The sequence below is a fragment of the Anas acuta genome, chromosome 19 (assembly GCF_963932015.1).
Source record: "Anas acuta chromosome 19, bAnaAcu1.1, whole genome shotgun sequence".
Classification (NCBI taxonomy): domain Eukaryota; kingdom Metazoa; phylum Chordata; class Aves; order Anseriformes; family Anatidae; genus Anas; species Anas acuta.
The window spans coordinates 2,227,710-2,250,425 of record NC_088997.1 but is presented as its reverse complement, the minus strand read 5'-3'; the positions used below and the strand labels follow the sequence as shown (position 1 = coordinate 2,250,425).

At 48.1% G+C, this 22,716-nt stretch overlaps 1 long non-coding RNA gene across 2 annotated transcripts; it reads left to right on the top strand.

Moving 5' to 3' along the window:
• Positions 1-1,715: 1,715 nt before the first annotated feature.
• LOC137842261 (uncharacterized) lies at positions 1,716-20,844 on the top strand. 2 transcript variants are annotated; one of them, XR_011088981.1, is made up of 6 exons: positions 1,716-1,782; positions 14,896-14,963; positions 15,305-15,553; positions 16,387-16,522; positions 17,047-17,476; positions 17,769-20,841. It is a non-coding gene; the product is annotated as an uncharacterized lncRNA (long non-coding RNA). The 2 variants fall into 2 exon arrangements; XR_011088982.1 differs by having other exon boundaries at positions 1,724-1,782; positions 17,316-20,844.
• The last annotated feature ends 1,872 nt before the right edge of the window (positions 20,845-22,716 follow it).

Genomic DNA, 22,716 nt, shown 5'->3' with positions numbered 1-22,716 from the left:
GCCAGGACAGCCAAAAAGCTGCACCGAGAGCCAGGAGAGGCCCTGGGAAGATGCGGCAAGTGGGTTCCTTGTGCCAGGCCTGGCCAGGGCGCTGGGGTTTTGAGGAACAACCCTGAGTGGCTCAGCACGGCTTGGCACAGCTCGGCACGGCTCGGTTTGGCACGGCACGAATTGGGAGCAAAGCCATCACCGTGCCGAGGATGAACTTGGCTCAGTCACCATGGAAACGGTGGCCAGGCCCCGGTGCCGCTCGCGTGTGCACAAGTCCCGTTGACCTCACTTAGAATTATTACCTTTAGCCAAATAAAATAATTTGCGTTAATAAAGAGACCATTTTCTCTCGGCTTCCAAGCGAGCCTTCCCCAGAAGGCAGAGTGACTCCTTAATTACACTTTTACTGCAAGGTGATTAATGTTCAATATGTGATACTCCATTTAAATAAGTCGCTTATTAACACCTTTAATATGTTTTAATTTTTTTTTTCTCCTCTTTTTCCTCCTTCCCCCTCCCTGTGGCGTGAGGTGGAGCTCTGAGACCGGGCACAGGCACCCGCGGGCTGAGCCGGGGACCTTGTGGCCCTCCAGAACCACAAAATGTCCAAAACAGGGAGAAAACCCAATGTGCCAGGGGCCAAAAACAGTGAAATTAAATGGGGAGCGTGCTGGGAACCCCGCTTTGCTTCCCCTGCTGTGGGAGGCTGTGGGCAAGGGGCCAACAAATGCCCCCAGAAAAGCTTCTTGCTTTGCAAAGGCACCTGGTGCCCATTCTCCACTGCATTTAATCTGTGCTGTTGGGCTGAAAAAGGACGTTTGGTGCTGATACTTCAGTGCTGGTATTAGTAAAAATGACCCCAAATGTTGCTTTGTGTGTAATTTTGGGGACTTCATTTTTCACCCATACTCATTGCTTGGTTGGTGCTCGGCTGGCGCTCAAAAAAAGGAGAAGAAAGGAGCTGTGGTTACTGCCTGAAATGGATGGTTTCTCATGATTGCAGATGAAGTTGAAAAGTCAAAGAGTCATTTTATTTTCTCTCAGATCTTTTTAGAAGTGCTTTTGTTTGTGCAGCCACATATGTCTATAAATATGTTATTATTTGTCACACAAAAGACTGTATTAGTGGTAATAGCCTTTTGGGGATTGTTTTTCTTTTCCCACGTGCGATTCTCCCAAGGCACACCGTAAGGAATCTCAGAGAGGCTGGCAAAGCCCCTGTTCGCCCATGGCCTTGGCTGGCACCTGGTGCTCCAGGTGGAAAAACCTCACTTGAAAAAGTACAAAAATACAGATCTGGCCTCGTTGTGGGGTGTATTTATTTTTTCTTGGGCTGTACCTCACAGCCATGTGCTGTGTGTTGGTGGGTTATCCCAGAGCGAGACATTCACATCACCTCCCTGGGGTTCCTGAACTTCTCTGTTTGTCCCCACAGGGTGGGAAGGGACGTCCCAGCCCCAAATTCTTCAGTTCTGGGCCAACTCTCCAAAAGCGCAGCTCTGCTTGTTGGGGTTTGGCTGCTGCTCCCCCCTGGAAACAAGGTCAGTCGTTCCTCCTATTTGGGGAAATGTTCAAGAGAACCTGCTGAAGAACTGCCCTGCCTGCTGCTGAGGGTTTTTTGCTGAGAAACACTGCAGAGTTAGATCCAACCCCCCAGAAACCGATGATTTATAAGTGAATTTGCCCCTTAATTTGTCAGTGAGAGCTTCAGAGGCAGCTCAGGTGCTCCCAGTTATAAATTCGGCAGAGCTCCACCTGGGGAGCCCCAGCTCCCTCCTGATGGTGTTGCAGGTAAGGATGGCAGCAGTTTGTAAATGCCTGAAATGCAGATTCACTCCTTAATTTGCTTTGTTTTCTGCCCTTTTGAAGGGAATTGGGTGTTTGCTGCTGTATGGCAGGAGCTGGGTCTGGTCCCCTTGTGGCTGATTTTGTTTTATTGCTTTTTCTCTTCTGGCAAAGGGGTGCTTACCAGGGCCCTGGCCATACCTCTGATCCCAGCTCCTGCTGCTCTCCTCTCTTTGCCCTGAATTGTTTTGCTTTACTAAAAACGTGCAAAGGTTTGGGAGGAAATAAACTGAAAAACAGCTGATGTCACTTCTTAAAATCACCAATAGCCCCTGTGGCTAAGGCAATAGGGGACCCTGAGAATAAAGTCTTATTAAATGATGGGAGCCGTTCTTTTAATAGAAAATGCCCTTGTAAAGCCCTGTGAGAGTGGTAACGCCTGTGGTTCGTGCTCTGTTTCTCTCGGGTAGGGGCAGTTCTTGGCTTGGTTTTAGTTTCTCCTCTCCTCTGAGCAGTTTAGCAAATGGTGTAACTTTGCTTACGCTCGGGCTGTTGAAAATATTTAAGCTCTGTTGAAGGAGTAGCTGCTTTGCAGGTATAAATTATGAGAGCTCCACTAATTCCAGTGTTAAATTAGACATTTTCTCAACTGTTTGTCCTATTACCCACCTCGCAGACAGAAAGGCATCGCACGCTCCCCCAGCCCCCTCCCCCTGCATTTCACCGCCAGATATTTGCGAGTTCATTAGTTCACAGGGGTGAGCAATACATCATCAAGCATTTCTTAATAGTCATCCATTTCAGGACTAATTCTCATCTAAAATGAGCTTTCATTGCATTAAATAAAACTTCAGGTAATTCAGAGAATAATATTTCTCTAATGCTCAAGACCCAGTGAAAGTCTCCAGCCAAGTCAATTCTGTCTAATCGCCGGGAAGCTGTAGATAAGCAGTAGCAGCGAACGCGTCCCCTCCTTCTTTTTTATTTTTCCTTTATTTTTATTTATTTGAGCTGTGTATCTCGAGCTGTGCTGGCTGGCTGCTTGCTGTGTGATTCCTTCCCAGCCCTGAGGGGCTCTCTCCAGCTGGGCTGGGGAGCCCCCAGCTGGGCACCCCATGGGTGGGGGCTGGCACCATCACCCTTAGCAGTGCCCAGCAGAGGCTTATTGCCTATAAAGGGTGTAATAAACATGTGTTATCCTCATCGACTTCCCTGATCTGTCTTGGACAGACCTCTCCAAGCAGCCAGTGGTCAGTGATCGCGTCCTCGCACTGCAGCATTAATTACGAGGGGAGCTGTGGGTGGGCACCCGTCCCGGGGAGCCCCTTCCTCCCAGCACTGTGTGAGCAGCAGATTTCTCGAAGGGGCTCTCCCACCACAACACAATCCTTGGTAAATACATTTTTCTAACAAGTGCTGGATCGTAATGAGATTCTTGAGGTCGTTTCTGCTACTGGAGCGCTCCTGCCCGGCCCACCTCCCTGCTCTGAGCACTCCGTCACACTCATAATTTGGAGGTGTGGTGTTTGCCCCCCTCTATATTTTTCTCTCCCTAATGCTATAGCCAAAACTGAAATGAGAATTCAGCAAAAATAGCACACAAGACAAATACATAGAGGCGTGTACCTCTGACTTATAGCCCAGCGCGAGCTTTTATGGTGGTTGCTTATTCTCAGGAAATTGATGAAGCTTAAAGCAGAAGCTAAACTTTTAGCCAATATATAGGTGGAATAATATTAAATCCCCGTATTAAAGATCTCCATTAACCTGTTTGTTTTTTACTGGGCTAACAGTAAACACAATGGGCTGTGAACAGCGTATTTAATTATTTCAATGAATATTCATAACGTACAGGACCTTGGGAGCAAATAAAGACAGGAGAATTTTTCACAGTGATTGGGAGCTTGATATGAAAAAGCCAGCCTTAAATTCAGAGTGAGTAAAAGGAAATATGCTTGCTCTGAAAACCTCTAGTTCTACAGTTGCTCTGTGTATGTCTGAGAGGAATGCACCTCTTAGTAAGCAATTTGCTGGTGAGTCTCTCGTTGTAGGTGGACACTGGTCTGTCTGGGTAACTTGGGTCTTAAATAGTTGAAGCCTTTGGAGCTGGGCTCTGTGGCACCACGATGTGCATGGGCAGTGAGGTGCCAAGAGCCCCTCTGCTTCCCCAGGCACCAGCCTTTTTTTTTTTTTTTCTTTTTCTACATTTTCATGTAGTGCAATAACTCCAAAGGAGTTTCCTGCACGTGCCAGATGCTGAGGGTGCTGGTGAAATTGGGTGTTGCACAGGGACTATACAGAAACCTGCACGGCTCCTTGCAGAGGGACCATGAAAGGTGCCAAGGCAGGGAACGAAGTCCTCTGTCCTACACCACGTGGAAGGGCACGTGTACATTTAACAGGTACAGGGAGATGGATGTTACCCAGCTCTCAGTACAGAAAATAGGACTGGATGCCGTAAAGGGAAGTGTGACTTGTGAATTAAGAGACTTGGTAACTTGTAGGATGATGGCTTAAAATGACTTTATTTTATGGCTAGTTTCTGCCATCTGAGTGATGTTGCATGTATTGGTTGTATTTATAACTTAATAGCTTTTCTCAATTTTATTATACTTTTTATGATACTTGTGGCTTTATGGTACTTCATAATTTTTCTGGGATTCATTAAAGCGGCTGCGGGCGGAGCTCCCGGCGGTGCTGGGGGCAGGCAGCCCCGCTCTGGGTGCATGGCAAAGCCTCGGTCCTGGCGTGCTTTGGTGCTGGCACAGGCCAACAACAGAGAAAAGACATCTATTTAGGTTTAATGTTACACCAACAAAGCTGTTCTGGTCCCTTGGTGTATCCGGAGCATGATCTCCTGCCCAGCAAGGTGTGCTGGCAGTCGGATGGCATTTCTTACCCTCTTGGGTAAGAAATTATGTCCATGGCAGGGTTAGGGAGATTTCTTTTTTTTTTCTGAGCTGGTTAAAGCAGCTGTTCCTTCCCAGAGTTGCGGAAGTCTTGTAATTGAAGCAGAGTTGCATTTTGGCAGCGAGGATTTGGTGTCCACAGAATTGTGCCAGGTTTTCCTCAGTTGTAGCCCATGTTCTCACAGGGCAGCCTGGAAGATTTGCTGAATGTTTGCAGTTCTTCCAAAGTGTATTTTTTTTTTTTTTTTTCCAAAAAACTGTAGTCTCTAGGACAAAAATAGCAGCATGCTTCATTCTTTTTTTTTCCTTTTTTTTTTTTTTTTAAAGGCAACCAGCATGAGACATCATTTCTAAACAAAAATTCTGCTTGTGTTGTCATTGAAATGGGGGACACCCCTGAGGGCAAGTGCCACAAATTCCCAGTGCCTGGGCTGTGATCATGCCTGGAACGGCCCTCGAGGAGGGGAAGATGCTTCTGGAGGCAAATCGGGTCACTTACATATTCCCTGTGGAGCGGGAAGTGCTGGGATTATTATTATTTTTTGCATAGTTTAAGATAATTCATTGCCAAATCCCACTTTGGGGAAAACGGGAGATGATGGAGTTGGCTTCCCAAAAAAGGCTGGTGCGATGTGCAGCCCCTGTCCCCAGCTGGGGGCCCGGTGGCATCCGACCCTCGCCCTATTTACGATCCGGGCTGATAACGCGCTCCCCAACTCCAGCCTTCATTACAGGCTGCTGGTCTGCGGGACCGCAATGCATTTATAATTTTTATTGTTATATCTTTTAATTTTATTTTGCTTTCCTTGCTGTCTTGGAGAAGGGAAGATAGGAGTCCATATTTATTACAGAGCAAACGATCTACCTCTGCGAATGTATGTATCAGTTAATTTAATCTCACCAGTTTTATTTAAACTGTTTTTCCTTCCTTTCTTTACTTCTCTCCTCCCGGCTCTCCCCCTTCTTCCTCCTCCTCTTGGCGCAAGGTGATCAGTTTGTTTAAAAAAAAAAAAAAAAAAAGGCTGGAAAGTAAAACTATCCTGTGCCTTTTATAATCTGTACTGAAAAGGCTTTTTCTGGTTGCTACGGAATAGCTCTGCCTTTCACTGCTTCCGCCCGTGTGCCTCCCGTGGCCCCCAGCCTGATTGACATTTACAAATTACCAAGCTGAGAGTGTTCAATCTTTGACCCGTGTGTTTCTATTCAGCAATGAGTGAGATTTGCAAGCATTTTGTCATATAATTACTGCAAATCCCTTGAAAATTTCCACAACAACGCCTAGATGAATGGTAATTTGTGCAGACAGCCGCTGATGCCTTTACAATGCACTAAGATGCAAAACAGCCTATTTTTTTTTTTTTTTTTACCCTAAGATTTCTGGGGGGAAAAATGTTCTGCATGTGAGCATGCTGTAAAATATTTGGATTGTTAGATTTATTTGCTTACACAGCCTATATTTGTGCTGATTTTATTGTATTGACTGTATGCATTTTTTTCCTCCCATTCTACAGTTTTATTGTGCGTTGGTCATATGCATACATCACCAGCATTGTTCTCCGGGAAATTTATTCCACCTTTCAGCGTGCTCTTGATAGGACTTATTGCATTACTAGTTAAGTGCTGAGATTTGCTACTACAAAGATCTGAAACAGCCCCCTGTAATGTTTATTCGCCAGCCGTGGCTGAGATCATATGTTTTCGTAACACTTGGCGTGGAGTGCAGCCGCTGGGCTCGGCTGCTGCACCCTGGGATGGGCTTGGTGCTCCTCTGGCATCGAGGACCCAGAAGGAGGCAGGTGTCAACACCTGTTGAAATCCTAAAGCATATTACTTTGTTGTTATATGTATTTATTAAACCCTATATCGTGATGGGTGTGCATCCATGTGTTGGGTAAGCACGCCCAAGCACCCACGCGGTGTTGCCAGCTGTGAGCACTGCCCAGAGCTGCTGCCTTCCCCTCCAGCAGCTGCAGGTCAGTGGGACCTGTGGGGTGGTGCTGTGGGGGTGATTTGGGGCACCCAGCAGTGTCTGTCCCGCTGTGGGGTGTGTGGCAGGCTGGGTGGGGAGCCTGTGATGGAGAGAAGGTGCTGGGGTTGTGTGCTGCCATGTACGTGGGAGGCACTTACAGCTTGGCCTGGGGGATTCTGAATTTGTGATCCATACAAAGATTTAAAATACATGCATTTTTACCAATAATATTTTGAGTTTAGTAATGATTATTTTTAAATTATTATAATTATACAAAAATATTTTGCTTTTAAGCAACACTTCCAATTCATCCGAATAATCTTTTCAGAATTTCCTCTACTGATGCTACAGTGATATATACGTTTATTTATGTGCATGTATATACACATACACATTTATATTTATATTTATATATGTGTGTTTGTTTATAAAGGTAGCCTACACACCTGCAGCAATGGTCCTGATGCCACAGCTGTGGGAACCTTTGCAGGTTTTTCCTCTTGCAGTGACCTGCGCTCGCTGCCTGGCACAAGAACCATGATAGATGTTTGGTTGTTGCTTGCTGAAAACCAAGAGGCCTTGCAAGAATTACAATAACCAAATGGCCTGATGTTTGTTATTGCTTTTGTTTCTTTCCTCTGGTGGTGGTGGGGTGTCCAGCCCAGCCTCTGCTGTGTGCATGCCATGAAGCACTGGGCTGCCCGTGCTGGTGGCGGTGCCCATCATATGGTCAGCTGTCCCAGGGGGTGCAGAAGGAGGGGTGCTCGCCCCTTTCTGAGCAGGGCTGGGGGTAACTGGGAGCGTACAAACCTGCTGGGCTCTCAGGTGGTCTCTGAAGCCCGTGCAGAGTGCTGCTGTGCCACGGGTTTACAAGTAGGTGCTTGCACAGCGGGACCCTACTGGGGCAGAGTGGTGCTGGTGGTGAGGTGGGTCGGGAGCAGGATCTGCGGTGAAAAACACCCTCCATGTCCTACCTGTTATTATTTCCTATTACTGTAGTGTTCTGGCCGAGTCAGCCTTGACTGCACTGCAGTATTTTCCCTTTGCTGGGGAATTTCCTCCCTTGTCTTTGCAAGTGCTCCTCCTGCCCCATGGCGATCGGCGGTGAAATGCGGGTGTTGGGCTGCGAGAGCCGTGCGTGCACACTGATAACGTGTAAGTGAGGCAGTTTTGGGGGTCACTTCTTAATGTTGAGTCCCAGCTGATCATGAGCAGCATGATTGTTCTCCCAGGTGATGGAGAGCACCGTTACCAGGAGGTGGCTTTGTCTGGCTGTCCCTTGCCAGTGACCACACAGCGCGGGTGGCACAGCTCCCAGAGGGGCAGCCCCTTCCCATGCAGTTCTGGGGGCTCACCCTCAGCTTCTGGAAACCCTTTTTGGGGAAAAAAACAACACATGGGATGAGAAAAGACTTGTTTGAGGTACCTCTCGTAGCACTGTCCATCTCGAGCAGCCTTGCAAGCACGCAGGCAGCAGCGTGCGCTGGGTCACTGTGATGGATCGGAGGAAGAGTTCAGCGACTGCGGCGTCTGAACAAACCGCTCTTGTCATTAGGTTGGAAATGTAATCTCTGCAAAAGAAGAGGCTATGGTAGACTTAGCAAGATCTGTTCGCGTTATGGGAATTTAATGCACCTGGTAGAAACTAACTGCAGGTCATCAGTTTTTATTGGCATAGTGCAGACATGCAGTGTGATGAACTGATCTGGCAAAACATTAACCAAGATAAAAAAAAAAAAATAAAAAATAAAAGAAAAATCTCAGATCTGTTTTTTTGTCATGGCTATCATTGAAATCAGAGTGAATACCGCTCTTCAGGTACTTGTCTGTTCTTCCCCTGTAATTTCTGCTGCTGTGCTGCTGATGTAGATGGGCTTTTATACAGAGTTTGCAGATAAATTTTTGTCTGACACACATCTAGAACTTATATAGTCACCTACTAATTTAAACCAATTTGCCCTAGGTGATGGGTGAATACACTTGAAAATTAAATGGGTCTGATTTAAGCATCCCTTCTCTGAAGCCAAAGATTATATAATTAAATTAAAAGAAAATGTGTTTTATAATAAACTGTATTTCCTCTTGGCAAAATCCAATTTTGAAACAAGATTGTAATATCATATCAAAAAATGTTTTCCCATGGGTATTACCAGTCTATTTCATTTAATTGTTTTCACCCATCATATTACGAGCTTTCAAAGTAGTGAAATGAGTGTGGTTTTACGAAGAACAAGGGAGAAAGTGGCGGTGGGGGGGCAAAGAGGGTCCCTTCCTGTGGGGGGCACCCTGTGAGCCCTGGGTGGGTGCTAAGTGCCAGTGCCAGTGGGCTTGGTGCTGTGACGAGGCTGATGCAGCTTGTGCCATGGGAGCCTGGTGCCCATGGGGTTGTGGAGAGCTGTGGATTTTGGGGGACCTGTGACTGGCCCTCAGCATCCCAGGTTTTTCTTCTCCAGCCATGGGCTTGCATATGAAGAAACTTAACGAGCCGTGCGATAAAGATTTTGCACTTAAGCAGAAAATGTTTAATGCTTTGGGTCTGAACTGCTGGAGCACTCCTTCCCCAGCCTGGCTCCTAGCATTAGTGCTCGGGGCTGGACAACACCGAGGTTTCCTGGGGCTGCTGGTGATGTTCCCAGCCAGCAGGGCTGGGGCAGGACAGAGCCCCCCGGGGGGAACCCCGCTGGGTGCCACTGCCCCGTGCTCACCGTGACACTGAGCATCCAAAACCCCCATGAGGTGCAGCTCTGTGTGAATGCACGGCACACTTAGAGTGAAATATGAGCCAATTCCACCCGTAATTAATATGCTCATTTTCTTCCATATACGTGTATCCATTCATCTATTGTTCCAGTGCGCCGAGGGCATGGCAAAGGGGGACAGGCATCGCTTTCAGCCTTGCACATCTAATTGAAGCAGCCAGCAGTAATTTGAAGGCAAGGCAATTGCAGCTTTTCTTCTGACTCCACGTTGATTTGGTAACTCCAAAGTTTGGCAAAAAGCTTCAATAAAATCTCAGGAAAAGCTCGAGGTGCCAGTACCACCCGTGCTGCACCTCTCCAGTCTAATGCTGACGGGAGGCACAGGGCTGGGACCTCAGATTCCTTTCCACTGCTACTGTCAAAAATAAATTCAGGTTTTCCCCCACTTTAAAGCCACATCCCTGTCTCTGGGCTCTGGTAAGGTGTGTGCTTACCTGCAGCTGGTGACAGCCACCCTGCCCTGCAGTGTGCCTGTGCACCCTGTGCCCATCCTATTCTTTCTGCAAAGCGCCCTTTTGGTGGGGGAATGAAATTACGCACAGCCAGGGGACGTTTCCACCTTAATAAATCCTCAGCAATTATCAGTTGTCTGCTCTTGGCTGGTCTCTGAGAATAAGGAGGACTTTGTTATCTGTGCTTGGTGTCCCAGCAAAGGGACAGAGGGGACAGCAGCTGCCTGTGGTAGCAGGAATGGTCACAAGCCCCTCATGCCAAGTTGCTCAGCTTTTTTCCTTAGAAGACACTGGTTATGATTTTCTAGTGACAGTAGCATGCACGTTGTGTTTTGCCCTACATGCCTTGGACCGAAGCCTTTGCTTTGACTTTGTGGCACGTGGTCCCACAGGAGCTGGTTTTGGTGTCCCCACAGCCATGTGTGGGGCTGTGCGGTGCCACCCCGCTTCCTTCTGTATCACTTCCCATCAGACAAATCTCCCTCTCCACTCCGACAACTTTCCAGGAGTTTCTTGATGCGGCCTCCCCAAAACCAAAGAGGATCTCCCATCAGTGCTGGCTGCTCCTGGGCATGTGTTGTGAGCTGGAGCCCCCCAAAACCCAAACCTTGCTTGGGGCACGCAGGGAGCATCGCTCAGCGGCGCGGCACTTCCTGGGCTCTGCCACGCTCGGCGGCCTCATTAAATCCTCCAGAGCCTTTATCGGGGACAAAACCGTCGACTTTCTGGGAAAACGTTGATTAAAGCAACAGCGAGCAGGAGTTGAAAGGCTAATATTATCAGTTTTAGCTCGCTGGGGTGGTGTTTGCCCGAGGTAAAACAAGCGAGGCGCGCAGAGCGGCGCTAAGCGCTGCTGCGCCTGGGCTGCCCGGGCTGTGGGGCCGGGGCTGGGGAGGGGGCTTAGGGGGGGAAAGCGTTTTCCACGGCGTGCAACCGCTGTCAGCCATTTTAGGTTTCTGAATCCTATTTCCCTGGTGCTTCCAAGGGAAGCTTTTGGGGGAGTCCCCAGCTAAAACTGAAATTTGCATTTAAATGGAGTTTTTTTTTCTTTTTTTTTTTCTTTTTTTTAATGAGCAGGATGCATGGGAGACTAAGACTATTAGGTTTCCTTGTGGGAGAGTACAGAATTCTCTCACCTTTTACTTCCCACCCCCCCCTCCCCAGCCCCTTTAATGCACACTTAAAATTAGACATTAAAAAAAGGAATGGTGCGTCTTTAAGGGGGATATAATCATAAACAAATAAGTCTCGTTGCCCTTGCAGCAGAACTAATCTTCCCTCAGCTGAGCTGTGATATAGATCAGTAACAAGAGCCACGCGCAGGGGGTTCCTTTGAAATGCATAATACCTCCTCGTATAAATTGGAGTTGGTGTGATGGAGCTGTGAGATGACATATTGTGGCATGACCCCTCTCTACTGATTGTGGGTGAACCCTGCAAAGGTAAATCTAACACGGCGCACACATCAGACAATTTCATTTTCATCACCCAGGGACAAAAACATGGCAACAGAATCTTTTCAAATGATAATCTGCATGCTGGGCGGAATATTTTCCCTCCTTCCTTCCTTTTTTTTTTTTTTTTGCATGTTCAATTCATGATGTAGGTGAAAGGAATTATAAATTGCTTCCAAAGTTCATTCATTCCCTTCTTCCCTTTCCTTTCCTCCTTCTCCTTTTGCTTTTGTTCTCTCTCCCTCTCTACCTTTCTCCTGTCTTTGTTTCCTTTTTCTCTTTCGAGGAAAAAAAAAAAAATAGGGAGAAAGTTTGGCATTGTGTGTGTGTATGTGTGTGTGTAACTGATTCATTCTTCTCATCCCCTCGGGGACATTCCAGTAATAATGATTTATAGGAGTGCAAAAATCTATGCTCTCTCTGTTACCAACTAATATCTCTCCTACCCTCCAAAAAAGGGAGTTTTCTTGTAGAAAGCTCTCTCTGTATGAAACCTCTCCCCTGCTTCTTTCCACTCCCCCTTTGCCTTCCTGCGTGTTTCCATTCAAGTACCGGGAGCACTCAGCTGGCGCGCATCGTGCTGACCAGGAATACATTGTCCTGCAAACCACATCTCACCTGGAACTGGTTACAATTGACTAAAACGATGTCTTATCTGCTCTTTGTTCCTCTCTCCAATGGTTTTGTGTTGTGCTCTGCTCTTCGCAGGCTGAGAACAGTTTAGAAAAATCCCCCTTCGCGTGCTATCTCTAATTTACCATAAACCACCCCCCCCAAATCAGCGTGCCTGCAAGCCTCACATCTCTGCAAGGCACCCACGGCACTGCTGGTCCCAGTCTGAGGTGTCAGTGTGGGGACAGCCAAATCGAGCACCCTGAGCAGCACCCAGAGGCGGAGGAGAGCTGAAAAGTTGGGCTCGGAGGTGGCCTGCAAAGCCCCGGTGAATAGATGCCAGCCCTGCTGCAAAGTCCTCCTGTCCGGTCAGTTTATTCCTACTAATTAGGAATGTTAATGAACTGCTCTGTCCATTGGCATGCTGGCAGTGCCTTGGTCTGGGTCCTATTTCTGCAGGACCGGTGTCCCCCCGGTGCTGTGCCCACTCCTGGGAGTACCCCGCTGCCATCTCCTGCCTTCTCCTTGGGGTTTTTTGGCTGGCTCTGCTGGGAACAGCCTTTGGGGTGGCACGGGGTGGGTGTCCTGTAGCAGGGGGAGCTGCTGGGTGTCTGCTGCCATCCCACACTGTCCTCACCCACCTACAGAACTGCCCCAGAGGGGAGTGGGGCTGGGACCTGGGTGCTTGGCACCCTTATGGCCATGGCTATGGACAGCCCCGGTGCTTGTCTGTGCCTCAGTTTCCCTATCACCACGGTATAACCCTGAGATATTTCTGGTTTCCTTTCTGAAGCGGTGTGAAGCACTCAGCGAGCTCAGGAGCTGCAAACGCCTCCTGCCTTGTGGGGGATTGCTGTAGGTGCGGGGAGACACGGACCCCACTTGGAAGGGAAAAACCTGGGTGCTGCACCTCCAACCACTGCTCTTCGTGTAACCAGGCCTTGGAAGGGAGCAGCCGGCCCCAGCCAGTGCCGCTGGAGCACGAGGCGCAGCAGGAAGGCTTAAACCTGCACCCAGATTAGGGCCATCACGGGCCCCTCACCCCGTCACCGCCTGCGCGTCCCTGATGCCGAGTGACACGGCGATTGTGTGCGCAGGGGAGCGACGCGGAGATGAGTTTGTCGGTTCCACCTAGCGTGATTGCCATCTTCTCCTCGCCGAGGAGAGGAACGAAATTGAAGGAGAAAAGGTCAGGGAGACCTGGTCATCCTCTCCCCTTCTCCCCAGCCGCTCGCTCCTCGGGATGGAAACGAGAGGTGACAGCTCCCCGCGCCGCTTGGGATGCGGAGTAAAGCGAAAAGGGAAGCGTCAGAGCAGGGCCGGGCGGCGATGAGCGCCGCCTGTTAGCAACGCATCTCCACGGCACAGGGTCCTGGTGATTGTCCCTGGCGTCTGCTAGCACCAAAGTGACAATGACAAGTTCTTTGATTAGAAAGAGGCCCCACCATGTCCTCCCTGCCACCGCCGCGGGCTGGTGGCACTCTGCTCTCTGCCCAGCATCTGGCAGGCAGGGCATTTACATGGCAGTGCATTTACAACTTTTTCCCAACTGCCCAGAATGTCTTTAATGGGCTGTGTGGGACTTTTTTTTTTTTTTTTTTGGCAAATAAGTGTCAGTTTTGTTTGGGTCTTGTGCAGCGAGCACGCTGGAGCCTAGCAGGAGGTCGGTGTGCTCTGCAGGCAGGGACCCCTGGGAGCTGCAGGGCCCTCCTCGCCCAGGTGCTGCTATTCCCCTGCTAAGCTGTACTGAGATTTTAAGATAAGGTACTTTTGTTTCTCAGCTCTGTCTGAGCTACCATCTGAACTGATATGATGGGCCTAAGGCTAGGATAGGAATTTGTTACAAGTTCCCATTTCACCAACATGTCGCCAGTCAAATAGCCTCCCTCGGCCTGAGCCTATTTACTCTCTCGGGGATCTATTTTTAAAAGTTATTAGCAGATTACTGGTTTTCTATCAACCTCAGGCACCAATCTCCCAGTGACACCATTGTGCTTTAATAAGGTGCATTTGATAATCCTCGGATAAAGGCAGGGAAGGTGGGGGGAGAGGAGGGACCCTTGCACTGATCCCTCCAAGGGACGTGGGCTAGAAAAGGGTTAAAGACACTCGTGTTTCTAAATGGCTGAACTACTGTATGTTGTAGTTTTCAACTGCAAATCATCTTTAATAGCAGACATCACGGGATGGCTCATTACATTAAGCTATTTTTCATGCTATCTCCTGTAATATCCTTTAATCCAATGCGTTTCAAATCACCTCAGGCTAAAATAAGAGACATAGCGATGTAATAGCCTAGTGTATTAGTGGGTTAATTGCCCTGTTGTACTCTCTAGTAGATATCTCTGGAATGAGTTCTATATTAATTGTAAATTGCTTAATACATTTAACTCCTTGAGCAGCTCGGCCTTGTGCTGTGTCTGCAGTGGACGCTCGAAGTTGGGGGCTGTGAGCAGAGGTGGCGTGGTGCTGGACACGCTCACCATGCACTGTGTTATAAGCGAGAGACACCTGAAAATGGGGGAAAATCAGCAGCTTTTGGCTGTGGAGAGGTCCGGCTCCAGCCTGCACCTCCTGGCAGTGCCGTGCTCATGGCCAGAGCTGGCGGGGAGCTGCGGTGCGTGGAGCTGACGGCACGGCTGTCCCGAGCGGGGCAGCCAGGGATGCTGCAGGCTTGGGGGGGAGAAGGTTTCAATAATACCTAAGGTTTCAGGCTGTCGTCTTGCCGCTGGGGAAGACGAATGAAATGCTCTGCAGTGCTGTCACGGGATGCAGCAGCGGTCACGGACACGCGCTGCTTTCAGAGTGTCGCCCGGAATGTGCAGCAGCTAGTTTTCTGAAATTACTTTTGTAGCACTAGGCAGACGTGACCGCAGATTTGCAGTCACTTTCCTGAAGATTGGAACATAAGTGTCAGCCGGCTGGCAGAGGGTAATGTCACTAATTTCTTTGGATTGCTCCCAGTTTGTGCCAGGAGGGTTGGAAGAAGGAGCAAGCAGAGCAGAGGTTGGGGAGGGCCGTGTCATGCGCAGGTGAGGCATTCCTTATTCATTTCCTCGGGGACATTCTGGTTTCGAAAAGTCCTGACAAATACGCTGCTGCGAATTTAAAGGGAAGGCACAGAGTGGGAGCGCAGAAAAGCTTTGTGCTTTGGAAATTCAGGAGACAGTCGTTCCTGAATTGCCACCTATGGCTTAAACCCAGCTGTGCACAGCAGCAGGGTGGCAAGAACCTAACCCTGTGCCTGCAAGTCACAGCCACATGGGCTGCGCACCTCAGCACAGCCCCAGTTAGAAAAGTGTACATATAAAGGCCTTGCACATGGAAACTGGCTTGGAAATTTAGCCCAAGTAATGTTATTTGTCCCTTGCAGGGTACAGAAGACCAACAAAGCAGGCTCCATGTGCTCGCTGCGAGGGGGCTGGCAGCAGGCGAGGAAAATCGGCTCTTGCTCCGTTGAAGTCAAGCAGAAATGACCCTGGAAATCAGCATCCTGCTCAGCAGCCTCTGCTAGGAACACAGCAAAGCTGAAGGCTGCCTCGCTCCAGTCCCACTTAGGCAATTCTGTGGGAAGGTAACGGCACTGGCTCCAGTGGAACAGCTCCAGATTTATTGCCGGCAGGTGAGGAGGAGCCAGGCACGCAGGTGATGCTGCTCCAGCGCTCCCTCACCTGTTAGCAGCTCCTTGCTCTTACACAAATACCTAGCTTGGACTAAAAGAAATGTCATCCCTCTGTTTTGGAACGTAATACAAAGGTATCTGAGGGATATCTGAACGCAGTGCTTTAACTCGTAGAGGAACGCTTCTATGAACGTGGGGAGCCGGTGGTTCTGTGAAGGAAAGACACCCCGTGCTGGGGGTGCTGGAAAAAAATCCATCAAGTCATTCTCCATCCATAAAACAGGGGGTAATGCAATCTGAGCTTAATTTTGATGGCACACTGTACTTCATAACAGTGACAACACCTTAAAAAATGTAATGAAAGGGCCTGATTTATTACTGAAATAATCCATTTAGCACTCCAATAAATAAAGGGAGAAAATACAACCAATGTTTCGGGAGAAGGGAAGAAAAGTGAGAGAAAAATTGCAATGCATAGCAGTTTTCTGTGAACACAGAGACTGTGGCCACGTGTTTTGGGGTTGATTATGTTTTTGAAGACAAATATCAGTTCAAAGCTAGATTTGGGGTTTAGACCCCGTGTCCACTCTGTATTTGTGTTTAAAGTACCAGCCTCATGGCTCAGTGCCACCAGGACTGTTTTTTGACTGGCAAGGGGGAGGAGAAGGGGAGGAGAAAACCCTAATGTTCAGCCTTGCAAATATTTGATTTTGAATATGCTCTCGTAGCAGTTATTAAGTGCAAAGCAAACATATTTTCCCCTCATGCCAAATTTGTTTTAATAACACGGCGTTACTTCTGCAAATGTCAGCTCCAGCCTCTCTGCGTTTCAGTGGCACTCGGCCCGTGGTGAAGACTGGCATGTTTTATACTCCCTCCACATCGCTTCTATTAATCTGTTTAATATGCTGGCGGCGGCGATGGCAGCAGAGGCAATAAAACCCCCGCGTGGCTGCTGTTTGTGCTCAGGTAGGTGTCCGGAGCGGCACGCTGCAGCGAGGAGCTGCCATCTCTGTACTCGGGGAGAAAAACTTTGTTCAGCAGGACGAGCTGACCGAGGAGGGTGCTGGGCTCTGCTACCAAAATCCTGAAGGCCACGTTGGGCCAAGAGCAGCAGTGGTTGGCGTTGCCTCGGGCAGGGTTTTGGGGCTGTGCGTGCCCTGTAAATGGGAGCTGGGGGGCTTTAGGGGATGAGGCAGCCCCCACGGTGGCTGCACCCTGCTCCCCATGAGCATGGCCCTGCACATCCCCAGCATCGTGGGCAGCACGAAGCCACAGCTTGGTGGCATCGTTCTTGTTCCTGCTGTGCTGGAGGCAGGCGGAGAGGCCCTGGCCAAACCCCAGCCTGTAGGGAGATGTGTCCCCACCTCCCTCTGTGCATCAGCTGCGCGCAGCCTCTCCAATCATTAAACTGAATAGGGAGAAAAATTAAGGGAGAAAAAAAAAGCCGATTCCTGCTTCATGGTCTACTTAATTTTTTTTTTTTTTTTTAGGCTGTGTGGCCTCAGAGCAACCTCCACCAGTGGCTTTGTCCCTCTCACCCGTGCCAGGGCAGCCAAGGCTGGAGGAATGGCTGTGCCCCACGCCGGCCCGGCGCTAATTGGCCTGTTTGTTTGGCAATAAGTGATTCCTGCCTGGCGTGGGGCGGATTGTTTTTCACACCATTAAATGAAGTTCTGCTGTATTGATCCCTGTTTTTCCAATTTGAAGCCTGAAAAGTGATGAAGACATTTTCTTGTTTTCTCATGTACTTTTCCCCCAGTTCATTTAGGTGACCTGTCTTTAGTTCCTTGCTCTGCTCGCTGTAATTGCTTCTTCAGAGTAATGCTGCGCTGTGAGCGCCGTACTGCAGCCCGGGTCCGTTTTTATGGAAGGATGAAGGAAGGCGAGGTTGAAGTCATCAACCAATATTAACTGTGGAAGGTTTGTCACAAATGACATCTCAATAGCGGTGTGTCTGTGCCTGCTGCTGGAGCCTCAGTAAAAGTGCTGAGGACGAGGGCAGGACCACAGGACAACTTTGTCTCTCCAGGCTGCTTAATATTTTGCCTAGGAGCTGGAAGCACCATGGAATGTTATTTTTCCTTGGGCACGGATATCATCATTTGTGTTCTCTGTGCCTTTGGGAAAAACTTAAATACTTGGGTGTTTGCGTGAGGTTTTTCCAGGGATCTGTTTTTGTTCAGCACTAACATACAGGGGGATTTTTTTCCAGGAGAGACCAAGAGAGTGGGCGCTGAAGTTATGGTGACGTGGCAAGTTCAATTATGGAGGCAGCAGTGGTTGCTCCAACGCAGCCTCAACAGTGGTGAATTAAAGTATGGGGTCGAACCTGAGTGCGTATACATGGGGAAGCTCTCGGTGACTCTGGCAGGCTCCAGACATGCAGCCCACACTGACAGCAGCCAGCCCAAGTCCAGCAGAGCCCAGGAAGATGAAGTGAGGCTGGGATTTCTGCCCATATGCCTGAAGTGGGCAGGGAGACCTGAGACTCCGCGATGCACCAGGAGCTTTCTGCTCATCGTTGTTTTGAGCTGAGGGGTTGGTAGCCTGGAAACCAGCCTGGCAAGAGCAGGGTCTGGAGCCCACGGGCGCCCTGGGTGCAAGAGGGCAGCCGTGCTCGGGGCCTCTGCAGAGTCCGGGCAACAGAGCCCATCTCGATGTGCAGTTATTAGGGAGATGATTAATCTATTTGTTTTGCGTTGCTGCTATTATTATTATGCGCATAAGCCTGAATTATGTAAGAACTTTCCTGCAGGAAATTGTGTTTGCTGGCTGCAAGCACAAAATAAAGAAGAAAATTCTTTCCCTTAAATGTTTCTAGCTATGTGGATAGGGAGTGCTGGGCTTTTGGGGGCAGGATCTCTCCTTTGTGCTCTTGGCATCTGCTATCGTGAGGTCCCTGCTCCTAACCAGCCTTGCAAAGTGTTGTTACAATACCAAATAATCTATAAAATAGACAAGAGATAGGGAACAGAATGCAGTAGAAAAGGAAACTTTTGCCAATATATTATTCCCAGAATAGCAAAAAAAAATCCATTGTGCAGATTGAGAACATGGTGCCACGCAGACATGCGAGGGCAAATCTTGGAAATAATGTCCCTTGGATCTGAATGACATGGTGCATTTCAAAAAGGTAACTGCACTTGGCATAGTAAGTAGCAGAAAATACACGGACAAGGAGGATTTCATAATTTTTCTCTTCCCTCCAATTGAAAATCCTCAGAAAGAAGGTAAAAATTGGGAACGGGGGTAACTTGTAGAAATAAGTGATCTGTTCATCACCTACACAATGAGAGTTTTTTTATTTTATTTTATTTTATTTTTATTGTAAACTACCTTATGACAATTGGTGATAAAAGAGCTGAGCCTTTCAAAAATCCATTTTAATAAAACACCGTATGACCTCATAGATATGCATAGGATTTAGAAATAACATGGATTTTAATGAAGGTACTTGAAAGGTATGGTGCCATATTGCAATTTTATGGAAGATCTTAGATTAATGAAATTAAACGTGAACTGCATTGTTTAGATGATGAACTTAAGGTCATATCTGCAGCATTTGAAAGAGAAACCTTGAGTGGAGGGTGTAGAATCATTGATTTAGACCCTGGTAGACAGCTGAATAGCAAGCATTGAAGCATGAAGGTAAATTCCCATATTTCATTGTTAGAAGGTTAGCTGGTGGCTGCCAGCTTTTCAGTGATAATCACCAACCAATTCCACCCTGTTTCAAAAAAGATTTTGCCTTTGTGTGCTAAGACACTTTTAAAAACCATTACTGTTCAAAGCAGGGGCACACTGTTTAAAGAAGCTATTTCTGCAAAATATAGGATAGCAATGAGTTGATGCTGTCCTTGGATAGCGATGCTATTAAGTTCATTAGGATCATCATCCATTTGAAATGCTTATAAGGAGAATTTAGACTGTTTGCTGTAGACGCCAGAGGCACCTCCTACTGCAAGTCATAACTACATGTCACCAGTAATTAGCTCTTTTCCTTCCTTAGGATGGTTCATAAGACAATGGCCCTTTCAGCTTTAAGTACTGTTTTCCTCCCCAGACACACACACACATGCACACACACACAGAGGGGATGAATGCACGCACATGCACATGTGTTAAACTAATAGACATGAATTTGTACAACAGGAAAATTGCAAGGAATGAAATCCTCAGGCCTTAAGAATAAGTGATAATGGAATGATACTGCCAATTACTGCTCGAGAACAGTGTTGTCACAGGGAACAGCTCATGGAGATGGAAGGATGAGGGGAGGAGAAAAGGTTCCCTTTTGACAGTTTGCTGTTAAAGGGAATTTGTCAAGGATGTTAAAATTAGACCTAACTGGGCCAGATCCTCGGATGACATAAATCAGCCCGTAGACTTCAAACCATGAGCTGGCCACGTATTCCTCTTTGTTCTTCCTTCATCTTTATTATCTGCATCATAACGCTGCCTGTGAGCTGCAATGATGCTTTGAGCTCCATTGTCTTAGTGCTGTACAAACGCAGTAAGAGAATGTATTTCCCTGCTTTCACCTGCTCTGGGTAGTGCCTTTTATTACTTAAACATCCACAGGTTTTACAAATCCTATGTAATTGTGGGAGATGGGGACCTCGTCTAGACTAGGATTTGGGCTGTGATGTTAGTATCTGTTGGATCTGTATGAACTGACCTGTTTTCAATGTGGGCAAGATGAGCTGCTTCCCACTATGGCAGATGAGATGGCAAACCCAAAGAGGATGCTTTCAGATGGGAAAAGATCCTGCAGTTCCACGTACAATCTCTTCCAGCCTGAGTTTTTGGCAAGCTGAACTAAACTCTGCCACATCATGAAAACTGTCTGAAAGCTGCCAGTAAGGAAATTAGGCAAGAAATAGTGTTAGATAATGGTCGTAAATGCATTATGATCATTCCTTTCATTAGAAACTTACTTGTTTTCTCCCTGACGTACACCAGAAACAGCTTGCATGTGATTTATTTGTGTGTGTTTGGGGAGGAGAGGCAAAGGGAATGAAGTTTAAGCCATTAGGCGTTTAAAAAGGCAGTTGGGAGATTTAGAGACATGATGCTTATTAAAATAAACAGAAGCTGTGTGTCTAAATCCCCTGGTCATCCTTGAAAATCATGTCCCTCGTATTTATCTGGCAGTCAGTTCCAAACAGAGCGCTGCCTATTGCATCTCCAGTGTGCACCTCGGTGCAACTGGACATTACAACCAGCTGATGCAGGAGCATAAGGGGGCCAAACCCAGCTGTATGCCAGCTCCTGCCTAATGTTCTGAGTAAGGAGACAATATAATGGTACAGAGCATCTTTCTGGGAAGCTCGCTATAGAAAAAAGTCCAGGTTCCCCAGATGCTAAGGGCAGCTGGCTCCCTCTCCCTGTCCCAGAGGTCTTGGCTATGTGCAGGGCTGGGCTTCAGACACACTCGCCTTGCTGTGTCCAGTGCAGTGGAGCTGATTTGCTGAGCTTTTAATAGATTCACAACTTTGCATCCTGTTGTAAATCTTCCAACAAATATTTTTTAATTTTTAAAAGAAACTATTGGCATTGGCCACTTCAGAAATGCTGACCCATTAAGTCTAAACAGGGAACTTAGGGTGTGTTAAATATCAATTGATTATAAAACCCATATTAATTGACGTTTAGCAGCCCCACTAATGGAGAGGAGCTCATTACATAGCAGTTAACCCTCAATGCATATATATTAAATAATCAATTAGTATTTATTTAACATACAATAACTTCCCTATTAGAGCTAAATTAAAAGCCTCTTTACGGAGGCCCTGCAGAAAGAGCTGCCCTGTGCTAACCTGAAGCCGGGCATTGGCGTTAACAGCGTGAATCTTTGGTACCTCCAAGATCCTTTAACGTGGGAAAGGAAAATCTAGAAGGGCAGTGCTCGTTACCATCACCTGGCCCTAGGAAGGGGCCTCAGCCCCGGAGCTGTGTGCTGGAGCATGAAAGAAGCGTGGTGCACGTAAGTGTCTGTTAAACACAGCCGTGGCAAGAACAAACAAAGCTCCTGCCGGCTCTCCTGCAGCACAACGTGTTCTGCAGGCAGATCCCGCTCCCAAGAGAGGCCAGGCTGAGAGGAAAGGCAGGGAAGAAGAGAAAGTCAGAATTTCCCCTGCAAAGACAGACAGGAAAGGTTGCGCTGCTTCCCCCAGTGCGGGCAGGGTGACCTTGCTGTACGCGCCTGGTGTCTGGCCACCATCCCGTGCCATCGGGCTACCGCTTGCCCCATTGCAGGCAGCCCACACGGTGTCAATTTTACCACATCAGACCAGTTTGGTCACTGGGTTCATTCTTCCTCCCATCCATCCCCTGCACTTTGCTCCGGTAGCACAGCTCAGCTGCCAAATTCCTCGGGGGTGGCGCGCAGCAGTGGCTGCAGGCGTGGGCAAGGGCTGGGGAGCTGCAGGCTGGCTCAAGCTGAGCCTCTTTTATCCTCCTGCACCTGCCCAGTGCAGAATTCCCTCCGCTGACACACTTCACAGCCTGTAAAGATGCAGTTTTTACAACACGCTACCTTTATGAGCAGAATGGTCAATTAAAACTCCTCCTAGAGGGTAGGGGGTGTGGGACTAACCAAAGGTGAGTTGGGTTCCTCCAGAATAAGCCGGTGCCAAAAGAGCATAGGGCTGTAGGTTGGGGGGGGAAAGAGTGAGAAAAGCTTTGCAGTGTGTACCTTGGCCGTGTGCCCTCTGTGGGGGCTGGATCAGCTCAGCCCCCCCCAGGAAAAAAGGGTCTGGAGCTCCCCGGCCAGGAGGGTGCTTGGTGAGGAGATGTTGGGGATGGGTGGCTGATGTGGTCCTGGTGCAGGGAAAGAGAGGCACTCACAAGTGAAAGACCTTTAACGTAGAGGAAAAGTATTTTGTGGGGGAAAAAAAAAAAAAGGAAAAAGAAAAAAAAAAGAGAAGAAGGAGAGAGATGGGCAGCCAGCGAGGCAATATAGAAAGCAAAGAGGTGGCACGGCTGGGTAATGGAAATAGGGCAAACTGGGGAGCACAGAAAAGGAACAGGCAAACTAAATTGCAGAAAATAAGTCTCTCCTGTGCTATATTGTGAGCTGCCATTTACATCAGTGTGGCGCATTGACTATAAGCAAATAGATTTACACCAGACAGAGGTGGGAGTAAAGGGCTGACAAG